This window comes from Canis lupus, chromosome X (genome assembly GCF_003254725.2).
Source record: "Canis lupus dingo isolate Sandy chromosome X, ASM325472v2, whole genome shotgun sequence".
Lineage (NCBI taxonomy): Eukaryota > Metazoa > Chordata > Mammalia > Carnivora > Canidae > Canis > Canis lupus.
Window position 1 is genome coordinate 14,530,752 of NC_064281.1, and position 27,229 is coordinate 14,557,980.

The 27,229-nt window shown below is 37.6% G+C and overlaps 1 protein-coding gene across 19 annotated transcripts in view; it reads left to right on the top strand.

Moving 5' to 3' along the window:
* The window catches only part of CDKL5 (cyclin dependent kinase like 5), a 212,381-nt gene that overhangs the window by 57,219 nt on the left and 127,933 nt on the right, over positions 1-27,229 (top strand). The window contains exon 1 of one of the 19 annotated variants that reach the window (XM_025437940.3): positions 14,456-14,553. The exons of 17 other annotated variants lie outside the window; for them this stretch is intronic. The gene's annotated coding sequence lies outside the window, so the exon portion shown is untranslated. Of the gene's footprint in view, positions 1-14,455; positions 14,554-15,022; positions 15,154-27,229 lie in introns of those variants that run through there. One more of the 19 variants, XM_025437945.3, reaches the window with a different exon arrangement.

Sequence of the window (27,229 nt, forward strand, 5' to 3'; positions counted from 1 at the left end):
ACACTCTTACAAAGGACATTTCCCTTATAAATGTAAATCCCTTTTACAAAAGGCTGACTTTTTTTTCCCCTAAATTAAAAAAAAATTTTAAGATTTATTTATTTGAGAGATCCAGAGAGGGCTCAGTACAGCGAGAGGGAGAGGAAGAAGGAGGGAGAGAGAAGCAGACGCTTAATGCATGGAGCCATTCAGGGGCACCTGGGTGAATTCTACTTGGCTTTTAAAAGCTTCTGTGTTTGTAATTTCTCAAAAATAACCAGCAGGGACAGATTTAGAACTACATTGCATTTAATTTGAAGGGCTTTCTAAGATGTCAGCCTCTGTCCCTTTGGAGAACTTTCCTGGACACAGATGTACTTTCTCTCATATCTCCTGGAAAACATGAAAAGCAACCACTCTACTAAGAGGTGTTTCTGAACTCAAATCCTGTTGGTTCTCTTTCTCTTTTTGATGTACATTCCACCCCCATTGTGGAGCCCAACCTGGGGCTAGAACTCTTGACCCTGAAATCAAGACCTGAGCTAAGATCAAGAGTCAGATGGGTAACTGACTGAGCCACTCAGGGATCCCAGAAACATTTTAGGGTGGCAAAATTTTATTCCCTACAGCACCTTCAATAATTTTGAATAACTAAAGATTAAAGTGTACACACTGTAGTATTACAGTCCAGGACCTTTTAATTAAATGGAAGTGACTTACCCAAGGTCACAGAGTTAGTGGTAGATGAAGATAAAGGTAGAAGTCTGTTTTGCTGCACAGACAAAATACAGAACTGTGAAAATGGAATCCTTGCCTCTAGGTACTTTACTTGGTGGAGAGGCAATTCAGGGCATAGGTATTTTCTTTTTTCTTTTATTATTCATTCATTCATTCATTCATTCATGAGAAACACACACACACACACAGAGAGAGAGAGAGAGAGAGAGAGAGAGAGAGAGAGGCAGAGACATAGGCAGAGGGAGAAGCAGGCTCCATGCAAGGAGACTGATGTGGGACTCGATCCCAGGTCTCCAGGATCACACCCTGGGCTGCAGGCAGCGCTAAACTGCTGTGCCACCGGGGCTGCCTGGTATTTTCTATTCCAAAGTTAGAAATGAACATAAGATAGTACATGATTTCTGTGGGGCATCCCTATCAGACGGAGGCCAGCAATATGGGTTATGAAAGAATTCACCCAAGGCAGAACAAAGGAGATAAATTTATTGAATACACTGCAAAGGAACAGCAGGCAGGATATCAAAGGAGAAACGATCCATGATAAGGCTAAGGTGAGGGGCCACAGTTATAGGTCGGAGTGAAAGAGTAGGGGAAATGGAATTTTCCCTTTTTTGGTAACTGTGTCTGGTCGTAAGTAGCCCATTGGTTAGTTTGGACCTATTGCTATTTTGAGGTCCGTCACTTAATGAGCCTGTTTTGCATTTAGCCTATTGGTCGCTGTGGGCCCATTTGCTTTGCTCAAGTAAGTTTCTATTGCTCAAGACTCTTGTCTAAAAGTGGCCTCTACAATTTTCAAGAACCTATTTATGAAACTTTTCTAAAGAAGTTCAATATCAAAGATCTTACATTTTGAAACACAATTTTCCTATGATGTGTCTTGAGTTTTTATATATCTTAAATTGTGTAATTTTTATTTATTTATTTTTAATTGTTTTATTTTTTAAAAGATTTTATTTACTTATTTGAGAGAGAGAGATAGTGAGAGAGAGCATGAACAGAGTGGGGGAGGGAAGCAGTTTCCCCGTTGAGCAGGGATCCTGATGCAGAACTCAATCCCAGGATCCAGAGATCATGACCTGAGCCAAAGGCAGACACTTAACCAACTGAGCCCCCTAGGTACCCACCCCTAAACTGTGTAATTTTTAAATAACATTTTAAGAAAATGATAAATGGAAAAATAGCATTTCTACTTTTCCCCTCTCACATAATTTGTACATTATTTGCAATACATTTGAACTTTAATATTTATTATTAATAGAAATTAAAATTGATGGTGGTTATTTTAATGTTCCAAACTTGATCTGTTGCTTTTCTTGGAAAGGACAATGTAAACAGCTACTAAAATGTTTATAGTTATTCCTATTTTCTAACACTTAAATTTAGAAAATGTTTTATTAAAAAAAATGTTTTATAGAGATGTTTATTTATATGACAGTTCTAGATTTTATTACTGTAATATATTCATAAAAGAAGCAGTTATTACCATTCCTTAGTAACTTGTATAACCGAAGACTAGAAAACATATTTTTCAGACAAAGCTTGTAATCACATTTAGATATTGATGCATTAACAAAGATAGGAGCCCTTGAGTATTTTCTCTGCAGTTGATCCTTTATTATCAATCTTGTTTTTGTATTCATCCAAATTTTCTTATTTCTTTGGTTCATTTTCGGTGTGTATGTCTGTAATTTTTACACCTTTTTGATGGATTGACTCTTTTAACAGTATAGAATGTTTATATTTAGTAATTGACTATTGATTACTGGTTATGGATTACTGATATTGCTTATTATCTAAGTGCATACTTTATTCAGATTTCCTTAGTTTCAACCTAATAGTTTTAGTCCTTTTTTTTTTTTTTAAAGATTTTATTTATTCATGAGATGAGGAGTGGGGGGTGGGATAGGAGACACATACAGAAGCAGGCTCCATGCTGGGAGCCTGATGTGGGACTCAATCCCGGGGCTCCAGGATCATGCCCTGAGCTGAAGGCAGACGCTTAACTGCTGAGCCACCCAGGCATCCCTGTGTGTGTGTTTTAAATCAGATTTTAGGTTTCAGACATTATTCCTATAATATTTTTTCTGTTCTCTCTCTCTCTCTCCTACTTTTGGTACTCCCATTATCTTGTGTGGTGTTGTGTATATTAGTCTGGGTTCTCCAGAGATGGAACCAATAGGGGTATATACATATATTCACAGAGATATACAGATATAAAGAGATATTTATTATAAGGAATTGGCTCATGCAGTTATGGAGGCTGAGATATTCCAAGATCTGCAGTCTGAAAGCTTGAGAACCAATTGTGTAAGTTCTAGTCCAAGGCTAAGGCTGGAAAAGACTGATACCACAGTTTGAAGACCAGACACCATTAAGCAGGGAACAATTTCTCTCTTGCTCAGCCTTTTACTCTATATTCAGGCCTTCAATGGATTGGATGAAGCCCATCCCCATTGGGGAGGGCATTCTGGTTTACTGAGTCTGCAGATTCAACTGTTAGTCTTCATTTAGAAATAATCTTTATAGACACATCCAGAATGTTTAATCAAATACCTGGGCACTTTGTGGCCCAGTCAAGTTAACATACAACATTACCTTCATGAAAGTGCACTTAGTGGTGTCCCACATTTCTTTGAGTCCCTGCTTAGTTTTCTTCATTGTTTTCCTCTCTTTTATTCAGAAGGTATAATCTTTATCAATCCACAAGTTCACTGATTTTTTCTGCTGTCAGCTGTCAACTGTAGAGCCCCTCTAATGAGTTTTTTAAAAATGAACCTATTAACTTAGGTGTTCCTTGGTGGCTCTGCTTCTCCTCTGTCTGCCCCTCTCCCCTGCTCTCTCTCACTCTCTCTCAAAGAAAATCTTTAAAACAGAATTTTTTTAAATTTTTTATTTATTTATGATAGTCACAGAGAGAGAGAGAGAGAGAGAGAGAGAGAGGCAGGCTCCATGCACCGGGAGCCCGATGTGGGATTCGATCCCGGGTCTCCAGGATCGCGCCCTGGGCCAAAGGCAGGCGCCAAACCACTGCGCCACCCAGGGATCCCTAAAACAGAATTTAAGATAGTTTTCAGTTTACAGAAAAATTGCTAAGATTATAAAGAAAGTTTCCATATGCCCCACACCCAGTTTCCTCTATTATTAACACCTTATATTAGTATGGTACATTCATTACAATTAGTTAAAGCAGTATTGAAGCTGATTATTGATATTAAAATCTGTACTTTATTCAGATTACCATAGTTTTTTTCTACTGTATTTTTTCTTTTCCAGGATTCCATCTAGGATGCCACATTACATTTAGTTGTAATGTTTCCATAGGCTCCTCTTGATTGTTACAGATTCTGAAACTTTGTATTTTTGATGAATTTAAGTGTTGATTAGTACTGATTATGTATTTTGTAGAGTGTCCTACAATTAGGATTTGTCCAATGTTTTTCTTGTGATTAGACTGATGTTACATGTTTTTGAGAAGAAGACCATAGAGGCAAAGTGCCATTCTTGTCACACCATATCAAGGGTATATGTTATTGACATAGTTTATCACTGTTGATGGTAATCCTGATCACATGGCTGAGGTAGTGTTTGTCAGTTTTCTCCACAGTAATGTCCTGTTATCGATAAATACCCTCCCTCCCCAGGCCTTGGAAGAATATCACTGTATAGGCCACTCCACACTAATTGAGGGTAGAGTAAATAAATTATTCCGGTTTCTTTTGGATGGGAGATTTTGCCACTCTCTCCCATTTATTTATTCAATCATTTATACCATCACAGACATGGATATTTATTTTATACTCTGGGTTATAATCCCAATCCAATACTACTACTGTATTTTGTTGCTTACATTCCTTCTGCTTTGGTCATTGGGGTCTCTTTCGTTTGCCTTCTGTGCCACTTTGACTTAACTCATCTTTTTGTTTGTTTGAATACTTCCTTTCTTGGCACAACATGCTTCTCTTGTTCATTTCTTGCCCCAGTCTTAGAATCAGCCATTTCTTCAGAGAGCCCTGGTTCCTTTTTTTAAAGAATAGTGTTAGAAACCAGAATCTGGGTGCTAGGTGTGTGTTAATGAATTTTTCATTTTGGTTATTTAGTTTTCTACTTCAGAATTTCCCAGTATTTTCAGCCTGCCTTGCCTGGAGTAAAGCTTCTGTCCTATGTGTGGGGGCTGGGTGGAGGCAGGAGCCCCCATTTTCTCAGCCATGCTTGCCTGCAGTAGAGTTTCTACACCTTGGAGCTGGGGATGGGGGAAAGATAACTGGAAACCTGCTGCTTACAGAGAGACACTTTTGCCCTAGTCTGGGAGCTGGGATTAGAGGATGCCTGGTCTTCCTGGCTACACCCACGTGGAGTAGAGCTGGGGGTAGGGTGGAGTAAGAAAGTGGGTTGTGCCTCAGATGCCACAGATTTTCTTAAATAGATGATTCTGCTTTTGCTGCTAAGGCAAATGTCCTTAAGGCAATTTTGAGAGACTGTAAATATAATTTTCATTAATTAAGATTGTGTTGCTGGGGAAGAAGGTCCATGTGGAGATCCTCACACCAACATTCTGGAAATGCTTTTCCTATTTGGTTTAATTTTGTTGGAATAAAGTATCCTTTATGGAAACAGTGTTTGTTAAAGTTATTTCACTTGTTCTAAATGAGAATCTCTATTGCCTCCACCTTTTTTTATCCTTTGATAGTAATTAATTGATAGCACATTTCTTTAGAGTTTAGACTTTGTAACTCACCTCTCCTTTCTGTGTTTTATCTTTTAAAAATGAGGGTTGTCTTCATAGTTTAAGCAGAGTACTTCCGTTTGTGGTCCCCTAACTATACCTTTTTTATTTGTCTCATTTCTGTGGTTTCTTCCATGAAACCTTTTAGAGCTACAGTTAACTGAAGTGCATTTGCTTTTACTCTAAATCAAATGCTTTACAAATATATCTCAGCAGCTCTGCTTATCGATGCTTATCAATCTGTCAATTCTTGGTTTTTGTCTTGGTGCAATGGAAGGTGTTTTACTTTATACAGTTAGTGGAATGTATCTTATAAGACTCTGTATTATCAGTAATATTGATAATACAGCACAGTTTCAGAAATGATTCTCGATTTAGCGTAGTTCTAAATTGTTTAGGCTGAGTACAAAATTTTCCAGTGACAAAATTCAACTTAATAAAATAACAGTGCTTTGCAAATAATTTAATTGTCATCAGAATGGCAAGACTAAGATATTACTTGCCTTAAAAATGTTTTATTTACTTCAGCAAAAACATTGCTTTTAAAAATGCTAATGACATTTCATGAATCTATTATTCCTTTTGGGGTCTTTTTTTTTTTTTTTTTTTTAAAGATTTTATTTATTTATTCATGATAGTCACAGAGAGAGAGAGAGAGGCAGAGACACAGGCAGAGGGAGAAGCAGGCTCCATGCACCGGGAGCCCGACGTGGGACTCGATCCCGGGTCTCCAGGATCGCGCCCTGGGCCAAAGGCAGGCGCCAAACCGCTGCGCCACCCAGGGATCCCTCCTTTTGGGGTCTTGACATAAATTACTTGTCTCATTTGGGGAATCTCTTCAAATGCAGACTCATAATTGAGATGATAAATCCCACTTTCTAGAGTTATTAGCCTTATTTCCTTTATTATGTTAAATTAGTGATATTATTTAATTACTAATAATAGTTGTTTTTTATTATGTGCTTTCCATGCATCAGAGGCTTTACTTATAGAACCTCTAATCCTCCCCATTAGCCTATAAGTAGGTAGTATCAGTCCCTCTTAGTGAATGAGAAAAGAGGCTTAAAAAGGTTAAATAACTTGTCTGTGGTCACATAATTACTGAGGGTTGACCTCATGTTAGAAGACACCCTGATTCTCAGAATTGAAAGAGGGTCCAGGTAGAGGAAGGGTTTGTGCCAATAAGGAGTGCAGTGGACCTGATTGTTCATCAGTCTAATTAGTGTTGGATTATTGAAATAACGGTTTTTCATCCCCCCCCCCCTTTTTTTAAAGAGAGGAAGGAGGGGGAGGGGGCGATAAGGAGAGAGAGGATCTTACGCAGGTTCCATACCTAGCGTGGAGCTGATGTGGTGCTTGAATTTACACCTCTGAGGTCATGACCAGAACTGAAATCAAATCAGATGCTTAACTGACTGAGCCACCCAGGCACCCTGATTTTTCATTTTTCTAAGAAGGATTTTTTTTTTTTAAAGATTTTATTTATTTATTCATGAGAGACACACACACACACAGAGGCAGAGACACAGGCAGAGGGAGAAGCAGGCTCCATGCAGGGAGCCCAATGTGGGACTCAATTCCAGGTCTTCGGGATCACGCCCTGAGCCAAAGGCAGACAGACACTCAAGGGCTGAGCCACCCAGGCGTCCCTTTCTTTTTCTTTTTTAAAGATCTTAGAGAGTCAATGGGGGCAGGGTCAGAGATGGAGGGACACAGACGATCTCAAGAAGACTTCCTGCTGAGTGCAGAGCCTGATCCCAGGATCCCAAGATCACGACATGAGCATTTCTGTGGGTGAGACATGCCACAGAGAAACTGTCTTCTCCTCAGCCTCATTATTTATAGAGACATACGAAGGCTGGTAGACTTTGGTTGGTTCTATCACATTCAACATTGTAGAAATTAAAAACTCAACTTTTTGACTTTTAAAATTATTAGGATATTTTAAGCTACGTTGACATAGTCAAGCATATGTTTGAATAATTCAAAGTAGATAATAGACAATATTTACATTTTAAAAATGCATGGGTTTCTTTAAAATATTTAATCTGTGTCTGTGATTAAGTAAACTGGGAATTATTTGAAGGAAAATGATGATAATGTGCTGAGAAGCAGGCACCGAGGACACAAGGAAGCTCTCTAGTTTTCCCACTTACTATATTGTGAATGGCCCTTCAGTCAAGCCAGAACAGAGCTCTTTCTTAATAAGCTAATTATGAAACCTGAATATAAGCTTTATTTCCTCATTCATGTAATGACTAGGTAGGGTTTCTTTTAATTTTTAGATTCTGTGATTCCTTAAACAGAAAGATGGTAGTTAATTTTTTTATTTTTATTTTTTTAAATAATAATTTATTTATTCATGAGACACAGAGAGAGTGAGGCAGAGACATAGAAGAGGGAGAAGCAGGCTCCTTGCAGGGAGCCCGACATGGGACTTGATCCCGGGATCCCAGGATCGTGCCCTGAGCCGAAGGCAGACGCTCAACTGCTGAGCCACCCAGGCACCCCAAGATGGTACTTATATTTCACTGGGCTTTACTTATTATTTGCATGAAATTAAAAACACAACAAGTACTATGGGTCTGTAAAGTAAAATGTACTATGAATAATCCACATACAGATGGTAATTGACAGTAATATTTTTTACAAGTTCATTCTGGGTCAGTGTTATAAATATGCATAGTCCATTCTTATTTTGGAAATGTGGATCATTATTAAGTTCTTTGTTGACAGCAGAAAAGAGTTGCAATGTGGATTGATTTTTTTTTTAATTTTGATACTTCATTAAAGATTTGATAAGAAATGAAAATGACCCCCCCGCTTTAGAAATACCTGAATTTTATTTGTTTTGTTTTAGAAATTAAAAAAAAATACTTTTTTGAGTACTCATTTTATGTGCAAGACCTAGACACAGCATTTAGTAAAGGTATGGATATTATCTAGTTCTAAGAAAATTTTGATTAAGGGAGATATATGTATGTAAACAATAAGTATTTAAGTATTTGATTAAAGTCATATAAATGCTGTAAGAATTTATAGACTATTCTTTTGAATTTTTATCATGAGAATCTATCACATAATCTTACCTAAAGAAAAAAGCCAAGTTTATAGATTTTTATAGAGGATAACTTTTAACTGTGCTAAATAGAGAGGAAGTTACAATTTACTTGATTTTTGAAAAATGATGATTAACATTTCAGTCTGCAAAGACTGGGGCTAGGTGTGCAGAAATGATCTGAACAAAAGCACAGAAGTGGGAATGTGAAAGGCATGTTCTAGGTGTTGATAAGTAAGTGCAGTTGGTTTGGAGCCAAGAATTCTTTATAGAGGAGAAAGTGGGTGATTATTATAGTTAAATTCACAGGAAAGCCAATTGCCAAAGGTTATAGTTAATTTTACATTGAGTAATATCTTATCTTGAGCCTGAATTTTCCCCTCTGTAAAATAAGGGCCAATGAGATGATCTCTAACCTACTTTATAGGTATTCAATAGGTATTTGCTGAATGATGAATAAATGAGTGACTGAGTGAAAGAGATGTCTTTAGTTATTTTCCTTGACATTAATGCCTTAGAAATTTAGACTTTTTTGGGCAGGCAGTGGGAAATTTCAATGTTTTTTTTCTTTTTTAAAAATATTTTATTTGGGATACCCTTGGCGGCTCAGTCAGTTAACTGTCTGCCTTCCACTCAGGTCATAATCTCTGGGTCTGGGTCCTGGGATCACCAGGGCCCAACGCCAGGCCCCCATTCAGCAGGGAGTCTGCTTCTCTTTCTCCCTCTGCCCCTCCTCCCTGCTCCTGTTCTCTCTCTCTCACTCTCTCTCACTCTCTCTCAAATAAATAAAATTTTTAAAAGATTTTATTTATTTGAGAGAGAACATGTGCATGAGAAAGAAAATTAAGTTTTTGAATTTTAAGTTTTAAAATATTGAGTCTTAAAAGTATTAACTATTTTTGTATAAAAGTACTTAAAAAGTGGGATCCCTGGGTGGCGCAGCAGTTTAGCGCCTGCCTTTGGCCCAGGGCGTGATTCTGGAGACCCGGGATCGAATCCCACGTCGGGCTCCCGGTGCATGGAGCCTGCTTCTCTCTCTGCCTCTCTCTTTCTCTCTGTGTGTGACTATCATAAATAAATAAAAAATTAAAAAAAAAATTTTTTTAAAGTACTTAAAAAGTAAGGGTAAGAGTATGGAAACTAAGGTAATTTAATATTGCCACACCATTTTTACTGTATTTTACAATACAATTACATGAGATTGGAAAACAAACAAAGTAGACTTTTACTGCAAATAGTTGGAGAAACTCTGGTCTAAATGATTTTGGCAAAAGAAAAAAAAAAAATGATTTTGGCTTTGTGTTGCTCAAAATGCCACAATTCTATGAATCAGTCTCTTTCCAAGCATCTTTTCCAAGGATTCTATAAGGATGTGATTATAATATATTCATCTGAAAAATGACTTAATCATGGAGGCTGAGAATACATGACAGGCACTTTTTACCCACAGTGCAAGTTATATTCCTTATGAAGTTGCCTTAACTTGGAAATTAAGGGGGTGTGTGGGTGGCTCAGTATGTTAAGTGTTTGCCTTCAGCTCAGGTCATGACCCCAGGGTCCTGGGATTGAGCCCCATATTGGGCTCCTTGCTCAGTAGGGAGTCTGCTTCTCCTTCTCCCTATGCCCCTGTCCGTATACTCTTGTTTTCACTTGCTCTGCTCTCTCTCAAATAAATGAATAAAAAAATCTTTAAAAAAGAATTTGGAAATTAAATATGTTAAGCCTTGAGTTTCTCATATTTTCAATGTATATGGCTTATATTCTGTAGTATTGACCTGAAGTTCAACTTTGTATTCATTCAGCTATCCATGATATATCTGTATTGTGCAGCACAAAACTTCCCATGTAAACATATAAGACTCCATAATTGTAAGTCATGTAATACTTAATTCTGTATTCCTAGTTTCAGTTAGCAGTGCCCTCAGTCCACCTAGTAGTCAAGGTATAAATTTTGCCATCATCTAGACTTTGCTGTGAGGCCTCTCAACCCATGGAGGCCAGCGTCACAGGCAGTGAAAGAATTCACCCAAGGCAGAATAAAGGAGATAGAAGTTTATTGAGTACATTGCATGAGAGTGGCAGGCAGGGCAGCAAAGGAGAGACCATCTGCTACAAGGCAGTGATGGGAGTTTGTAGTTAAGGGAGAAGGTGAAAGAGGTAAGGGGAATGTAGAATTTTTGTTTTTCGGTACCTGTGTCTGGGTGTAAGGAACCCATTGATCATCTAGGCCTTATGGATATTTTGAGGTGAGTCACCTAATGGGCCTGTTTGTGTTCAGCGAGTGGGTATGTGGCCTTTATGGATCCTTCTACCTTACTCAGGTTTCTGCTGTTCAAGTTGGTGGCCTAAAAGTGGCCTCTACATTTTCCATTTTTCTTTCATCAACTGTTTTAAAATTTTAAAAAATTTAAAAAAGAATTTTTTTTTAAGAGAGAGCACATGCACATGTGCACACCCACAGGAGTGGAGGAAGGGGCAGAGGGAGAAGGAGAGAGAATCTAAAGCAGGCTGCCTGCTGAGCACAGAGCCTGACTCAGGGCTCCTGATTCAGGGCTTGGTCTCACGACCCTGAGATCATGACCTGAGCTGAGGTCAAGAGTCTAAGGCTCAACTGATTGAGCCACTGAGGTGCCCTGTCACTGTGTCTTTTGAATACATCTTCTAAATATCTTAAGTCTGTCCTCCTTTCTCTGATCTCACTGTTGCTGTTTTAGTTGAGATTTTCATCATTTTGTGCTTGGCCTCATCAATCAGTAACGTTCTGATTAGTGTTTCTGCCCTAACATTCTCCCTGCTTCCATGGTGATTTTTCTGGAACAGCACTAATAAATATTCACCTAAAAGTCTTCTCTTGATTTCCTGTTGTCTCTGGCAGAGAACTTCAAAGTTCTTATACTGTCTGTAGTTGAATCCTTTCTTTAAACATAGGGAAACATATCTGTGGCTTGGCATACAAGGCTTTTTATGATTTAGTCCCAGCCTCATTTCTTACCATTCCTGGACCTGTGCCCTGATTTCAGAGAAGCAGAATGACTTGAATTCTACAAATAATCTTTTTTTTTTTTTTGCTTATTTTATTTATTTTTAAATATTTTATTTATTTATTTATTCATGAGAGTCCTACAGAGAGAGGCAGAGACATAGGTAGAGGGAGAAGCAGCTCCCTGCAGGGACCCCGGGATCACAACCTGAGCCAAAGGCAGATGCTCAACTGCTGAGCCACCCAGGTGGCTTTTTTTTTTTTTTTTTTTGCCTATGTTAGCACAAATATTGCCTAGAATGCCTAGAATACTTTATCCTTTGTCTATTGAATATTCTGTTCTTACCTTAAAAATGTTACCTCAACCTCCTGAGTGATGTCTTTTGCATGCTAGTGGAATGACTCCTGGCAGAGTCTGTAGATAACTTTCTGGATGGGGCCTGGTCACCTGAAGGATAACAAATGATTAGAAGGTTAGAACTTTCTATTTTTTTTTTTTAAATTTTTATTTATTTATGATAGTCACACACACAGAAAGAGAGGCAGAGACACAGGCAGAGGGAGAAGCAGGCTCCATGCACCGGGAGCCCAACGTGGGACTCGATCCCGGATTTCCAGAATCACGCCCTGGGCCAAAGGCAGGCGCCAAACCACTGCGCCACCCAGGGATCCCATGAACTTTCTATTTTTTTTAATTTAAGTAAGCTCTTCGTCCAACGTGGGACATGAACTCACAACCCCAAGATCTAGAGTCCCATGCTTCACCCATTTAGCCAGCCAGGTGCTCCTAGAAGGTTAGAAATTTCAACTTCCTTTTCCCACCTGTACTGCTGGGCAGGGGAGAGAGGCTGGAGATTGAATTCTGTTATCAATTGCCAGTGATTTAGTGAATTATGCCTACACAATGAAACCCTCATAAAAACCCCTAGACAGCTGGGTTTGGGGAACTTCTGGATTGGTGAACACAACCGAGGTGCTTGGAGGGTGGTGCACTCTAAGAGGGTATGGAAGAAGCCCTTTGTGCCCCCCCCCCCACCTTGTTCTGTTCGTCTCTTCCATTTGGGTATTTCCTGAGTTAAGTACTGGGGTGGTGAGGAGTTACTGATTATATACTTTGAAGTTGAGGGGAGGTTAGGGATACTGTAAGTCTCTAAGAAATTGGAAAACAAGGTTTCCAGGACCTTGAGGGATCATTTACTACTGTCTAGTAAAACCTTAGTCATGAGACCCATCAGATGTCTATCAAGTGGGTCATATGTTTGGAGGGTGATAGCTACATATATCTTGGCGGGGGCTGGGGGTGGGAGGGTAGAGATAAAGGAAGTTTCCAAAGGGATTTTTATTATTATTATTTTTTATTAATTTTATTAATATTTTTATTATTATTATTTTTTATTTTTTTATTTATTCATGAGAGAGAGAGAGAAAGAGAGAGAGGCAGAGACACAGGCAGAGGCAGAAGCAGGCTCCATGCAGGGAGCCTGATGTGGGACTCGATCCTGGGATCACACCCCGGGCTGCAGGTGGCGCTAAACTGCTGTGCCACCGGGGCTGCCCTCCAAAGGGATTTTTACAGGATCCTGGAGGTTGGGCTAATGTCAAGCTAATGTTGCCTTTTACCTTTAGCAACATACTCACACTGAGGCAGTTGAGTTCCTGGATGAAGGTTACTCTGCCTGTCTCAAGTACTTGTAAGTTAAAATAAAGTTTAATTTTTTCCCCTATATTTTGCCTTTGTTCTCCACATCAGTAAGTAAAGCATTTTCCTGAGTTCTGTGAGTCATTCTAGGAAATTATCAAACCTGAGGAGGAGTTCGTGGGAATCCCCAACGTTTTAGCCAAGGTGGACCTAAGAGCAGGTGGCCTGGGGACCTGGAACTTGTGACTGGTGTCTTAAGTCTGTGGGACCAACCATTTAAACCTGTGGAGTCTGATGTTAACTCTGGGTAGTGTTAGAATGGAGTGTAGGGACACCCAGTTGGTGTTGGAAAAGATGCCACATATTTGGTATCAGTGTCACTTAACCTCAGTTTATGAATAGAAGCAAATCAAAGCTTCAGCTCAACATTAAGTTAATATGTGGGAGAGCTGTATGTAATTCAAAAGCCCCGTTAAGCATAATTTTGTTTAGTTTTTTTTAAATTGTGATTTCCTTGAAGGAAAGAACCTATCTTTCCTTTTTAAATTTTAATTTATTTTTTAAGATTTTATTTGAGAGAGAGAGAGAGAGAGCACGAGCAGGGGGAGGGGCAGAGGGAGAGGGAGAAGCAGGCTCCCTGCTTAGCAGGGAACCCGACATGGGTCAGGGCCCTGGGATCAGGACCTGAGTAGAAAGCAGATGCTTAATGGACTGAGCCGCCCAGGTGCCCCTTTACATTTTATTTTTAAGATTTTATTACTTATTAGTTATGTGTTCAGATCTCTTTCCCTCTCTCTCTCTCTCTCTCTCTCTCTCTCTTTTTAAAGATTATTAGAAAGAGAGAGAGATAGAACATGTGAGAGCATGAGTGGGAGGGGCAGAGGGAGAGTGAGAGGAAGAATCTCAAGCGGACTCCATGCTGAGCCCAGAGCCCAACTTGGTGCTCGATCTTATGACCCTGAGATTGTGACCTGAGCTGAAACCAAGAGTTGGACACTCAACCAACTCCACCACCTAGGTTCCTTTCATATCCCTTGAACTTAATTGAATGCTTTCATCAATTAATTGCCTTTATGAATTGCTTGCGATTTTTACTGTTAATTTGTTTGGTCAAAGTATTGTTAGTCTTCTGAAGTTAACAGGACAGACAGCTGACTGAGGAACTTTAAGATCTTTAGCTTGATTTTCTTAAGTTCCTTCTATGTTTTAAATAGGACACAAATATCTCTAAATAAAAATAACTTCCTCCCAACCCATTTGGAAAATATCCCAGACTTTTTCATGCCTCGTGAAGTTGCTGCTGTCTAGTTATTATTACTATTTGTTTTTTCCCTTTAGCATAAGTGACCCTCCCAGGAATAGTTTAATCACCAGATGTTTGACTAGAAGCATTCCACATATTCTGGTTTTGCAGTTTTTCTGAAGTAGACTGAAAGGTAATCATGCCACTCCTTCTCTTGTTGTAAGCTGATTTTACTCAATTGCTTTTGAAACTTACTTTGGTAAGTAATTTGGAACCATAATAAAAAGAGAGAAGGGAAAGTATGTGTATTTTATACTGATCCCTTAGGAATTGAGGATTTTGACACTCATTTTCAGTTTGAGAGGTTCTGAGTTTTTAGAAATGAAATTGTGGGATTTGAAAGCTACAAGGGACCTCAGAGATCATCCAACAGAAGAGATTTATGTTTTTTTTTTTTTTTTTTTAATTTTTATTTATTTATGATAGTCACAGAGAGAGAGAGAGAGAGGCAGAGACACAGGCAGAGGGAGAAGCAGGCTCCATGCACCGGGAGCCCGACGTGGGATTCGATCCCGGGTCTCCAGGATCGCGCCCTGGGCCAAAGGCAGGCGCCAAACCGCTGCGCCACCCAGGGATCCCGAGATTTATGTTTTTTAACTGAGGAAATGAAAGTTGTCAAGGTCAGCTCTTAACTTGGTGAGAGAAACTCAGGCTTGAGAATCTCTCGGATATAATCTCCAGTCTACAGTCACATCAGTTACAAGGACCAGGAGTCTGGAGACATGATAAGAAGGTCAGTTTGTGACAGCATTAACACCGTTTAGCACGCAAGCAGCCTTTGTGAATTTTCCAGATTATTGACAGTGTTTGAAATTGCTTGATGTCTTCAGGTCCAGTAAATTCAACCAGGTACTTTTATATAGATTTCAATTAGTAGATTTCTCAAACTTCCAAGAAATAGCAATAAATATCTTTTTTCAAATATAATTTTATGTAGAACCAGTGTATTAAACAGATGTATATAGTATTTAATTAGAATACAATTTTAAGTATGATTTTGATTTATTGGAAAATGAGTGAAAACTCAAATTTGTGAAATAGACATATTTCCTGTGTCTAGCTTAAAAAAATTGAGTGGATGTACCACAGTTCATTTAACCATGCCCCTATTAATATGTACTTAAAGGTTGTTTCCATTTTTTTGCTTTTACAAGCAATACTATTGTGAGTTATGTATGCTTATCTGTGTGTGTATTTGTGTGTTTCTGATGATCAATTTCTAGACATTTAATTACTGAGTCATTAGGATATATTTGTTTTTAGTTTTGAAAGATGTTTTTAAATTAACCTCCAAAAAATTGTATTAATATACATTCCCACCAGTAATGTATGAATAAATCTAATTTCTTCATGCTCTTATCAACGTGGCATGTTTTGGTTTTTTTGCTAATCTGAGAAATTGAATCTCACTATAGTTTAAAAACAGATTTACTTATTTATTAATCTCTATACCCAATATAGGGCTTGAACTCTTGACCCTGAGATCAAGAGTCCTGTGTTCTACCGACTGATCCAGCCACACACCCTGAATCTCAGTGTAGTTTTAATCTTCAGTTTTAATTATGTGTAAAGTTGAGTAACTTTTTATATGTTTAAGAGCCATTTCCTTTACTGTGTTAAGTAAGAGTGTTTCCTTTGTTGTGAAGTATTTCTTCATAACATTTTGCCCTTTTTATTTACTTGTTTGTTTATTTACTTATTTAGACTTATTTATTTATTTTGGAGAGAGTGAGCAGGGGGAGGGCAGAGGGAGAGAAATCCTCAAGCCAGCTTTCTGCTGAATGCAGAGCCTGATGTGGGGGCTGATCCCAGAACCCCAAGATCCCAAAATCCTGACCTGAGCTGAAATCAAGAGTCAGACGCTTAACCAATGGAGCCACCCAGGTGTTCCACACTTTGCCCATTTTGAAAATTGGGTTTCTTCCTATCGTATTGAACAGTAGGAATCTTTTAGGTGTTAGGATATTAACTCTTTTTGATATCAGTTGCAAATTCTTTTCCTCAGTGTTTTGTAGCATTTCCCCCTTGTTTTTGTTCCATTTTTATGGCTATATAAATGTAACTTAAAGCAGCTAAAATGGAATTCTAGATTTTCCCCCTCCTCCCTTCCTTTAACCTTTTTTCCTAGTTTTCCTCAGTCAAGAAACAACCTCCATCTACTCCTAGCCCAAACTCCAAACCAAGAAGTTATCTTTGATTTCTCTCTCCCTCTTTTTAAAAAACATTTATTCCCTTTTGAGTGTAGGGACTGTGGGGTGGTACAGAGTACAGAGATTTGGAATAAGGCTTTGCAGCTTTTTGTTTTTGTTTTTGTTTTTGTTTTTTTTTTTAAGTAAAAACCCTCAATGTGAGGCTTGAACTCATAACCCCAAGATAAGAGTCACTTGCTCTTCCCGCTGAGCCAGCCATGTGCCCATCTTTCGTTTCTCTTATTCTTACTTACCATCTCTAATCCATCCTGAGTTGTATTGGTTTTCTCTCCAAATATATTCTGAATCTCTTCATTTTCTTTATATCCACAAACTAAGTCCATCCTGCCCTAATTCTTCACCTGGATTTCTGCAGTATCTTTCTAGTTCTTATGCCCCCAAACTGGCATCACCTTTTTCCATGTAATGAGCCATTCGCTTCCTTTTTTCCAAACACAAATCATCTGATTGTCATAACACCCTCTGAAACCACCCTCCCATTGTTCAAAACCTTCCTGTGGCTCCTTGTGTCTTATGATAAAGATAATTATAACTATAAAATAATCTAATCTATTTCTCCAATCTCACCTGATACTAGGTTATTGATTACCCCACTCCCACCACCTTTGAGGCTCTTGTCTCTGCCATATTCCTTTCTGACTTGGGACTTTCACATAAATTGTTCTTTCCTGGAGCATTCTTCCTCCTCCATAAGTTTATGTCTAATTGTCCTATAGATCTTAGCTCACTGGACACTTTGGAAAAGCCAACCTTCCGCAATTAGGTGGCACCCTCTGTTACAAGCCCTTGTAGCACCTTATATTCTCTTTTCCACTGGTCTTATATTTGCAATTTTATGCTTATTGTGTGATTCTTTGATAAACTCTGTGAAATAAGAAGTTTTGTCTGTTTCTTTTACTGATATGTTCCTAGTGTTTATTCAAGTGCCTGGCATATAGTTAACTCTCAAGATACTTGTCAAATGATTGTTTAAAATTCTCAGGTGTAGTGTTTACAGAATGTACCATGTTACCCTTTCTGAAAAAACGTGACTGCTTTTGCTATGGGCCCTTCTTTCTCATCTTTTCTGTAGGACTTGCCCAAACCAACTAAGGTTCAGCAGTCTCCTATCCAAAGTCTTAAAGCATTTCAGGGATGAAATGTATCTAGGCCAATAGTCTTGAATTCATTTAAATCCTGTGGGTGTTCTTCAAAAGTCTTGGACTTCAGTTCCTTCTATTTTCAGATGAATGTTAATTTTGTTGTTTTTGAGTAGAGGACAATAACTTAGATATATTTTCTGATCCACATCAACTGAGCAAAATCTGGGTGGTCCCCAAATTTTTAAAGTTTATTTTAAAATCAGTTATTTTGAATTTGGTGGTCAGAACAAATTATCTCATGGAAACCATGATAAAGTTGATACTTATATATTCATGCAAGTGCCTTCAAAACCTTCTTAACCAATAGTGTGTTTTAAATAGTACAATATTGGGGCACCTGGTTGGCTCATTTGGAAGAGCATGCAGCTCTTGATCTCAGGGTCATGAGTTTGAACCCCATGTGGGGTGTAGAGATTACTTAAATAAAAACTTAAAAATAGTACAATATTAGTATGAACTCTGAATTTCTCTGATCTGAGTTTAGTTCTTTTCAGTCTGAATCTTGGGGCCCTCAGACTCTGAGAAAACTAAAGAGTTCAGTAGGATTGGCAGTGCTTAGGTGAAGTATCAAATAGCTGGGTAGGAGGAGATCCATTGAGTGGTCACTGAATTTCCTACTTTGTGGATGGATTGTAAAGGTAAAGAGTGGGGAGGTAGTACATGTTTGGAAGTTTGAAACACTTAGGTTATTACACTGTGTTTATGTTACTCATGATAGGCAAATATCGTTGGATTTAATAATGGGAACTGATTTATAGAGAATGGATCAATAAATCACTTTTTCCACTGTTGGTAGAATAAAGTAAAATTATTAATCACATCCAGGAGAAAACTAGTGAATTTTCTCCTCATTTATGTGCAACATGGAGAAATTATCTAAGGAGGAGAGTAATTAGGATTTTTTTTTTGCAAGGCTGTGCTTTCCATAGATACGGTTTCTTTCTGTACGTGGATCATGAGTTTAAGATGCTTTCTAATCATTTAAACTTTCTTATAACAAGTTTTGTCACGTACCAAATTCATTCCTGTGCAGCTTTCAGTGACAAAATGGTTCTCTCATTTGTATGTATAAAAACAATGCCAGAGAGGAGAACAGAACTCATGATTCAACTGATTTTGTACTCACTTTGGGAAGAAGAAAAGACCCGTTGAAATGAAGATCATAATTTTAGCACAAAGGAAACATTCAAGGCCCAGGCAACTCTTAAATTCATCAAAATACTAATAATATATGAAATAAATTAAAAGTCTTCTGTTTCTGTCAGTTCTTGTAGGTACTTGCTTGCCAATACAGAGACAAGTTTGCTTAATTCTAGGTGTATTTCTTAGTGTAGAATACATCCACTTTAAAGTTTATTCTGTTATTTGTTTACAAAGTTAATAGTAATAAAAAACTCAAAAGATTTTTGAAAGATTGTTAGAATTTCATGTTGGAAAGGATCTTAGAGGATATCTAGTTTAGTGCATGACTTTTCTACCATGGCCAGGCCAAACTATATCCAGTGGCCTCTTCCTGCCCCCTGCTGGTTCCCTTCTTGTCTGCTATGCTTCAGATTACAAGTCTCCTTTGTTCCTTGAAATTATCAAGCTCTGTGTGAGTCTTTGTACTTCCTGGAACGCTCTTTACTCATCCCTATTCCCATCCCTGTTCTTTACATTAAACAGATTTTGCTCAAATCTTAACTCCTCAGACAGGCCTTTCCCAGGCCACACTATCTAAAAGAGGGTTGTCTCCTCCCCACTGCACTGCTCTCCTCCCCTTCCCCCCCCAGCCCCCCCCCCGTCCCCCCCCCCCCCAATTATCAAAAGACTGTTTTCTTTCCTTTATAACATTTGTCAATGCCTGGAATGATCATGTTTATTTGTTTATTGTCTCTTTTCCCTCATTGGGCTCTATGAGAGCAGGGGCTTTGTGTTGTTCACTGCTGTATCCTGAAGCATTTACAGTGGGCTGGCCTAGGTATCTGACAGGTATTTATAGAATGCATGGGTTACCATTGATGGTTCGTCATTGTCCAGTCACTGCTGAGTTGACATCTGTCTCCTTTTCACTTATACCACTGATCTTAGTTCTTCCCCCTAGAATAAATTTTTTTTTTTTTAAAGATTTTATTTACTTATTTGAGAGAGAGGGCAGAGCAAGAGAGAGCACGAGCAGGGATGAGAGGCAGAGAAAGAAACACAAGCAGACTCTCCACTGAGCAGGGAGCTGGATGTGGGGCTCCATCCCAGGACCCTGGGATCATGACCTGAGCCAAAGGCAGACGCTTAACTGACTGAGCCATCCTGGTGTGCCCCCACCCCACCCCCCCAGAATAACTTAAATCACCTGCTCTGTTCCCTCTTTTCCAAAGAGTCTTCAGACATTTAGATGTCCATCATCTCTCATCATATCCAAACTTGCCCACTTTTCTTACAAGCTCTTTATCTGGCATAATTTTCATAGTTTTAGAGTGTGGTGATCAGGTTATCCATCACTGAAAGTTTTTGTTTTTGTTGATACCCAACACTAGAGACCATATATTATGTGAAGTCTGAACCTCAGAGAGAGTTCATTTAAACTTTTTTGGTTCATGTAGTATTAAAATGCTTTGATAAAAAGTTTTCTTTTGCTTCCATGAAAATGAAGAAACTATTCATATATAATGTCATTATCAGAATTAACTCTTTGACTTCTTAAAAATTTGTTTCGTTGAAGAATATAGCAACATAGAGATACACAAAACATAAATGTACACTCTAATGAATGTCTGTTTAACCATCATTGAAGTCAAGAAAATAGAGCATTACTAGTGTCCCAGAAAGTCCTTTGTTTATGGTATCTCTTGTCAATCTCAACTCCTCCCTGCCAGTAATATCCTGATTTTTATAAGAAACCCTTCATTGGTCACTTAACTTTTTTATTTTATTTTATAGATTTACCACATATATGCATACCTAAACCATGTAGTATATAGTTCAGCTTTGTTTCAAAACTGTGTATACATGAAATGATACTATCCTATTGTTTTTCTGTTGTTTTGTAATCAATTACCACAAGCTTAGCAGCTTAAAGCAGCACTCACAGTTCTGTATGTCAAAAGTGGGCATGGTGTGGCTAGGATCTCTACTCAGGATATCATAAGCCTGTGACCAGATGTTGACTGGACTGAGTTTTTTTTCCCTTGATTAGTTCCAAAGTTGATTTCTAAGATCCAGGTCTTTAAAAAAAAAAAAAAACAACTCATTTTTGTCTGTTTTCTATTTCATGAATTTTTGCTCTTGATTGTTTTTATATTTTCTTTGGATTTACTTTGCTGTTTTTTTCAACCTTGATATTGATGCTTAGTTTATTTTAATTTTTTAATATTTTGTGATATATGCATATATGACTCTCAGTCCTCATCCTCCAGCATTGCTTCAGCTTCTTCCCATAAATTTATATTTTTGTTGTTATTATTTTTTTAAAAATAGGTAAGTTCTATGTTCAATGTGATCTTGAACTCACAACCCTGAGATCAAGAGTAGCATGCTCTACTGACTGAGCCAGTCAGGTGCCCCATATTTTTGTTATTTTTAATTGTCTGTTATGATTTGTTCTTTGATTTATGGATTATTTTGAGTATATTAATTTTCATATATATGCATATTCTCTAGTTATTTCTTTTGTGGTTGATTTCTTGTCTGTTTGTGTTGTGCAGGGAGAACATCCTCCACTTAAATCTTTGTAGTTTGTTTTGAGCAGTGTTATGACCTAGCATATTATCAGTTTTTATAAATGTCCTGTGTGTGCTTGGGAGAGGAAAAAGGCATCCTCCAATTCATTGCTGCAGTCTACAAAGTTCATTTGATCAAGCTTAAAAAGTTTGCCCCAAATACTCTGTATCCTGATACCTTTCTCTTTAAACTGTCTATTGAGTTCCTTTGCTGTTATTGTATCTTTCAGTTCTAGAATTTTCATTTATTTTTCAAATTTGGTCTTTTTCCTTTTGGACCTACCAGTTCTGTCAAAATGTTCAGCTTTTTGATTTTTAGTTATTCAGCCCTGTAGTTTTAGAGGCTGTTCCTGACAATTCTAACATTACATGTCTTTCTTTCTTTCTTTTTTTTTTTTTTTTAATGATAGTCACACAGAGAGATTGAGAGAGAGAGAGGCAGAGACATAGGCAGAGGGAGAAGCAGGCTCCATGCACCGGGAGCCCAACGTGGGATTCGATCCCGGGTCTCCAGGATCGCGCCCTGGGCCAAAGGCAGGCGCCAAACCGCTGCGCCACGCAGGGATCCCCATTACATGTCTTTCTGAGTCACTTTCTGTTTTGGTCATTTTTATTGGTTCTTGATCTTGGTATATTATGTACTGCTCAGTGTAAAGAACAAGTATCTGTAGCAATATTGTGAGGCCCAGGTTGATGTTTCTTTCCTGCAGACTTGTTTTTTTCACATTCCCCCTTTGCAAACACCAGACAACTGGTGACATCACCAATCTGAGTATGGGACCACCTCAGTAACTTAGTGGTTTATTTTGATCACTCAAATAACATGAAACTGTAATTCAAGTCTGTCCAAGGGCTGATTTATTTCTGGTTTCCTTTATTCTGGGAGTGTAGCTCTGAGGTTTCTGCTTTAAGTGAGTGGTGCCTTATCAAACTTCCTCCTTTTGGCACTCTTGCCTTTTTGACTTTTGCTTCTGGATTTTTAAAGGTTTTAAGAGCAAGACTGTTTTTCTCCTAGTGGAGAAAATCTTTCTGGATCTTCAAGTGCCTCAGAGCTGAAACCATTTAGGGTGGTTTAGATTACATCTCTAGGTCCTATTCTTTTGCCTTGATTTCAACCAGCTAATTCTTTACAATCTTAAGTCTTTCGGGATGGGGGGGTGGGGATGTTAGGCTGTTTTAAAAATTTCCTTCAGTATTTGTCCTCAAAGGAACACTTCATCCAAGTTATTTAATTAGTTGAAGCCAAAATATCTGAGTTTTTAGGTCTTAAAGATTACTCAGCGTTATTCATCTAAAATTGTAGTGAAATCCAATTTTGCATACACAGTTTTTCTCAGTATGAATACTGGTAATCAAAAGACTGTTCTTGACACCTATATTATGTATTTACTCACACATTTGAATTCTGATTCCCAATTTGCATTATTCAATTTTGATTTCCATAGAGAACAGGTAGGATCAAGTGTTCTTTTTTTTTTTTTTTTTTTAAGTGTTCTTTATATATACTTACGTACATAACTTTTGAGGGGCCGGGTCTTCTTAGTGGGAATGATTTAATTTTTATCTCAAGATTCCTTTGAAATGAACCATGCTATTATTGGCAGAGTGAGATATTTAAATGCTTCCTGGGTGTTCTTCCAAATTAGCTATAGAAAATGAAATAATGATTCATTTTCAGAAGCACTCTGAGCATCTTTACCTGTAATGTGACTGACTTAGATCTTCATATGGTTGGCTCTTTCTTGTTGCTGATATTTTTCACTTCAAATATCACCTTTTAAGAGAGGCCTCGGAGAAATCACCCCCCCCCCACACCCCCATAACAACGTCAGTATCTGATGATAATCTCGTGTCTTCCTAACAAAATGTAAAGCCCCATGAGGCAATAACCATGTCTATCTTGTTCACTACTGTCTTGTGTGTCGTATTTACCCATTCTCTAAAATGTATTAGGCAATCAGTAATTATTTAATGAATGAATAGAAGAAATATTTACTAATATTTTTCTGAAATTGTGACATTTTCTATAAATGTCAGTAGTACCTAAGAAATTTGTTATTCCATTGAACTAAAGTTTTATTTTTTAAAAAAAGTTTATTTATTTTGGAAAGAGAGAGAGAGTGCGCGGTGTGGGGGGGGGCGGGTAGAGTGAGAGGAAGAGAGAGAAACTCAAACAGACTATATGCTGAGCATGGAGCCCCATGCATGGTTCCATCTTAGGACATGGAGATCATGACCTGAGCTGAAATCAAGATTTGGATGCTTAACTGACCGAGCCACTAGGTGCCACAAGAACTAAAATTTTCTAAATCAAGTATAGTATCTGCTTTCTCTTGCCTTCTATTTTGCAAAAGCATTATTTGTAATTTGTAAGTGTTGAATGAAAACTCAGGTAATAAGAATTTGACCTAAAGTAAACGTTAGAGTGACAGAGAAATATTTAGTGTTAGGGATAACTGTGATTTTCTTGTTACATATTGAACTGAAAAGGAGGTCAGTGTTGCTGGAGTGAAGTGAGCCAAGGGAGAGAATAATTGGAGATATGAGAGGAGGGGAGTTTAAGGCCTTGTGACTCATGTGGACTTTGACTTTCACTCATAATATGTGAACACCATTTGAAGGTTTTGAGCAGAGTAGTGACATGATCTGATTTATTCTAAAGATTCTTGTGTGGAGGACAGACTGATGTAGTAGGTGAGTGTGGAGCCATAGGAATACTGAAGTACGGTCTATTTGTGGGCTCTGACATCAGTTTCACTGGCAAATTTGTCAGTCTCTGTGCTAAGACCACTCTGTCTTAATTTCTTTTCTATTTTATTTTATTTGAGTAATCTCTACACCCAAGATGGGGCTTGAACTCACAACCCTCAGATCAAGAGTCACATGCTCTACTACTAAGCCAGACAGTCACCCATCTCCTCTTTTAATTTCTTTTTTTTTTTTAAAGATTTTATTTATTTATTCATGAGAGACGCACAAAGAGAGGCACAGACATAGGCAGAGGGAGAAGCAGGCTCTCTTAGAGGAGCCTGATGTGGGACTCGATCCCAGGATCATGCCCTGAGCCAAAGGCTCAGTTCAACCACTAAGCCACCCAGACGTCCCCTCTCTCTTAATTTTTTTTTTTATTTAAAGATTTTATTTATTTATTCATAGAGACAGAGAGAGGCAGAGACACAGGCAGAGGGAGAAGCAGGCTCTATGCAGAGAGCCTGACGTGGGACTCGATCCAGGGTCTCCAGGATCATGCCCTGGGCTGCAGGTGGCGCTAAACCGCCAGGGCTACCCTCTCTTTTAATTTCTATAGTTCAGTTCTATGTCTCAATGTATTTGGTAGGACATCCTACCAGATCCTATCCTCAAGGTCCAGTCTTTCTATCTTTCTTATTAGGAGGGTGTTGGTAGCATTTGAGACTCTGTTCTTCCATATATATTTCAGAATCAGCTTGTCTTAATTCTTCAGAAAGCCCTGTTGGGATTTTGATTGCAATTGGATTGACTATATAGATTAATATGGAGAGAATTGACATCTTTATAATATTCACGCTTCCAGCCTTAAAACTGGAATAACTCTATTTATTTCGATCTTCTCTGATGCCTTTGAATAAAGTTATATATATATATATATATTTAAATAGAGGTTTTGGACATCTTTTATTATGCTAAATCTTTAGTGCCCCTTTTGTTATAAATGTGGTTTTAAAAATTACATTTTCTGTTTATTGATGTTTACAAATAAAATTGATATTTGTATATTAAGCTTATATTCAGTTACTTTGTTAACGTTTATAATTTGAATGATTTGTAAATGTCTTTGAATTTTCTATGTAGGCAATATTATCTGTAAATTCTATTTTGCTTCTCTTTTCAATCCAATATGTTACATTCATCTATTTTTTTCTTATTTTACTGAGATGGCTAAAACCCATCACGATAATGTTTAATAATAATGTTAATAAGCATTAATAGGACTTCTTGTATTCTTAATTTTTAAAGGGACTACATCTAATATTTTTGCCTTTATGAATGGTGTTTATTGTAGGTTTTTGTCAGATACTTTTATCATGCTATGAACATTTAAAAGCATTTAATTATGGATATATTGTTCTTTAGAAAGCTTGTACCAGTTTTATTCCGACCATCAGCATATGAAAAGGTACACTTCAAGTCAGTACTTTTCCACACCACATGGGTACTCCTATTTTTGAAAAGTTTCAAATTTCATAGACAGCAAATAATTTATTGATTTTGATTTATTTCTTTTAAATCAATATTTTCTGTTGGTACAGCTATTTTTCATAAAAATAGGATAGTTTTTTGAAACAAAATAACTTATTTTAAAATAATTTTAGGGATCCCTGGGTGGCTCAGTGGTTTGGTGCCTGCCTTTGGCCCAGGGCGCGATCCTGGAGACCTGGGATCGAATCCCACGTCGGGCTCCCGGTGCATGGAGCCTGCTTCTCCCTCTGCCTGTCTCTCTCTCTCTCTTTCTCTCTCTCTCTCTCTGTGTGTGTGACTATCATAAATAAATAAAAATTTAAAAAAATTTAAAAAAATAAAATAATTTTAGATTTAGAGAAAAGTTGGAAGGGTAGTACAAAGAATTTCTTGTTTCATAGACCCTTGACCCAAATTCCCTTATCGTCACCATTTTAATCATTCTTTATCTCTTTCTCCATACACACATACTTATTATTGTTTTCCTGAATGCTTTGTTGCAAAGTTTATCTCTAAAAATGTTGGTGTTCTTTTTTTGTTGTTGTTCATTACATTTTTTATTAGACTATCTTAGAGATTCTAGGCTACACCTTATTAATTCCCCAATTGAACTATTATTGACATTTAGCATATTAGTTTTAAGTGTACAACATAATCATTCAATACTAGTATATATTGTGAACACAGTAAGTCTAGTTAACATCACTACCCAGTTACCAATTTTTATTCCTTGTGATGAGAACTTCTAAGATCTCTCTTAGCAACTTTCAAATATATAATATAGTATTATTATTTACAGTTACATGTTGTACATCACTCATAATAATTTATAGTAAAAAAAATTTTTTTTTCTTATCCTGATTTAATCCAGTCCAGTATCATACATTATATTTAGTTATGTCTCCTAACTTTTGTGGAACAGTTACTTGGTTCCCTATCCTTTATTACCTAGACATTTTTAAAGAATACAGGCCAGTTAGTTACTTAGTAGAATGTCCCTCAGTTTGGGCTTGTCTGTTGCTGCCTATGGTTAGATTCAGGTTTTACCTTTTTGGAAGGAATGTGACAGAAGTGACATTGTGCTACATCCTATCAGGAGGCATATGATGTTGATTTGTTCTATTATTGATGATGTTAACTTTGATCACTTAATTAAGGTGGTGTCTGGCAGGATTCTTCACTATGAAATTACTATTTTTCCCCTTTTAATTAATGGGTATTTTGTAGTGGAGCTACTTTGAGACTAGATAATATCCTGTTTTCCATCAAACTTTCAAATACTAGTTTTAGCATATGTTGATGATACTTGCCTGAAATAATTATTACCAGGGTGGTTGCCAAATGGTGATTTTCTAATTCCATCACTCCATTTATTATTTGGAACTACACTCTCAGAAAGAGCTTTTCCTTCTCCATTTATTTATGTAAGTTGGGACTGGTGTGTTTTTATTCTATTCTGTGGTTTATACTCTAGTATATATATATTGTTGTTTGGATGTTTCTCATTTGACCAGAAGTGACTCCAGCTGACTCCTGTGTCCTTT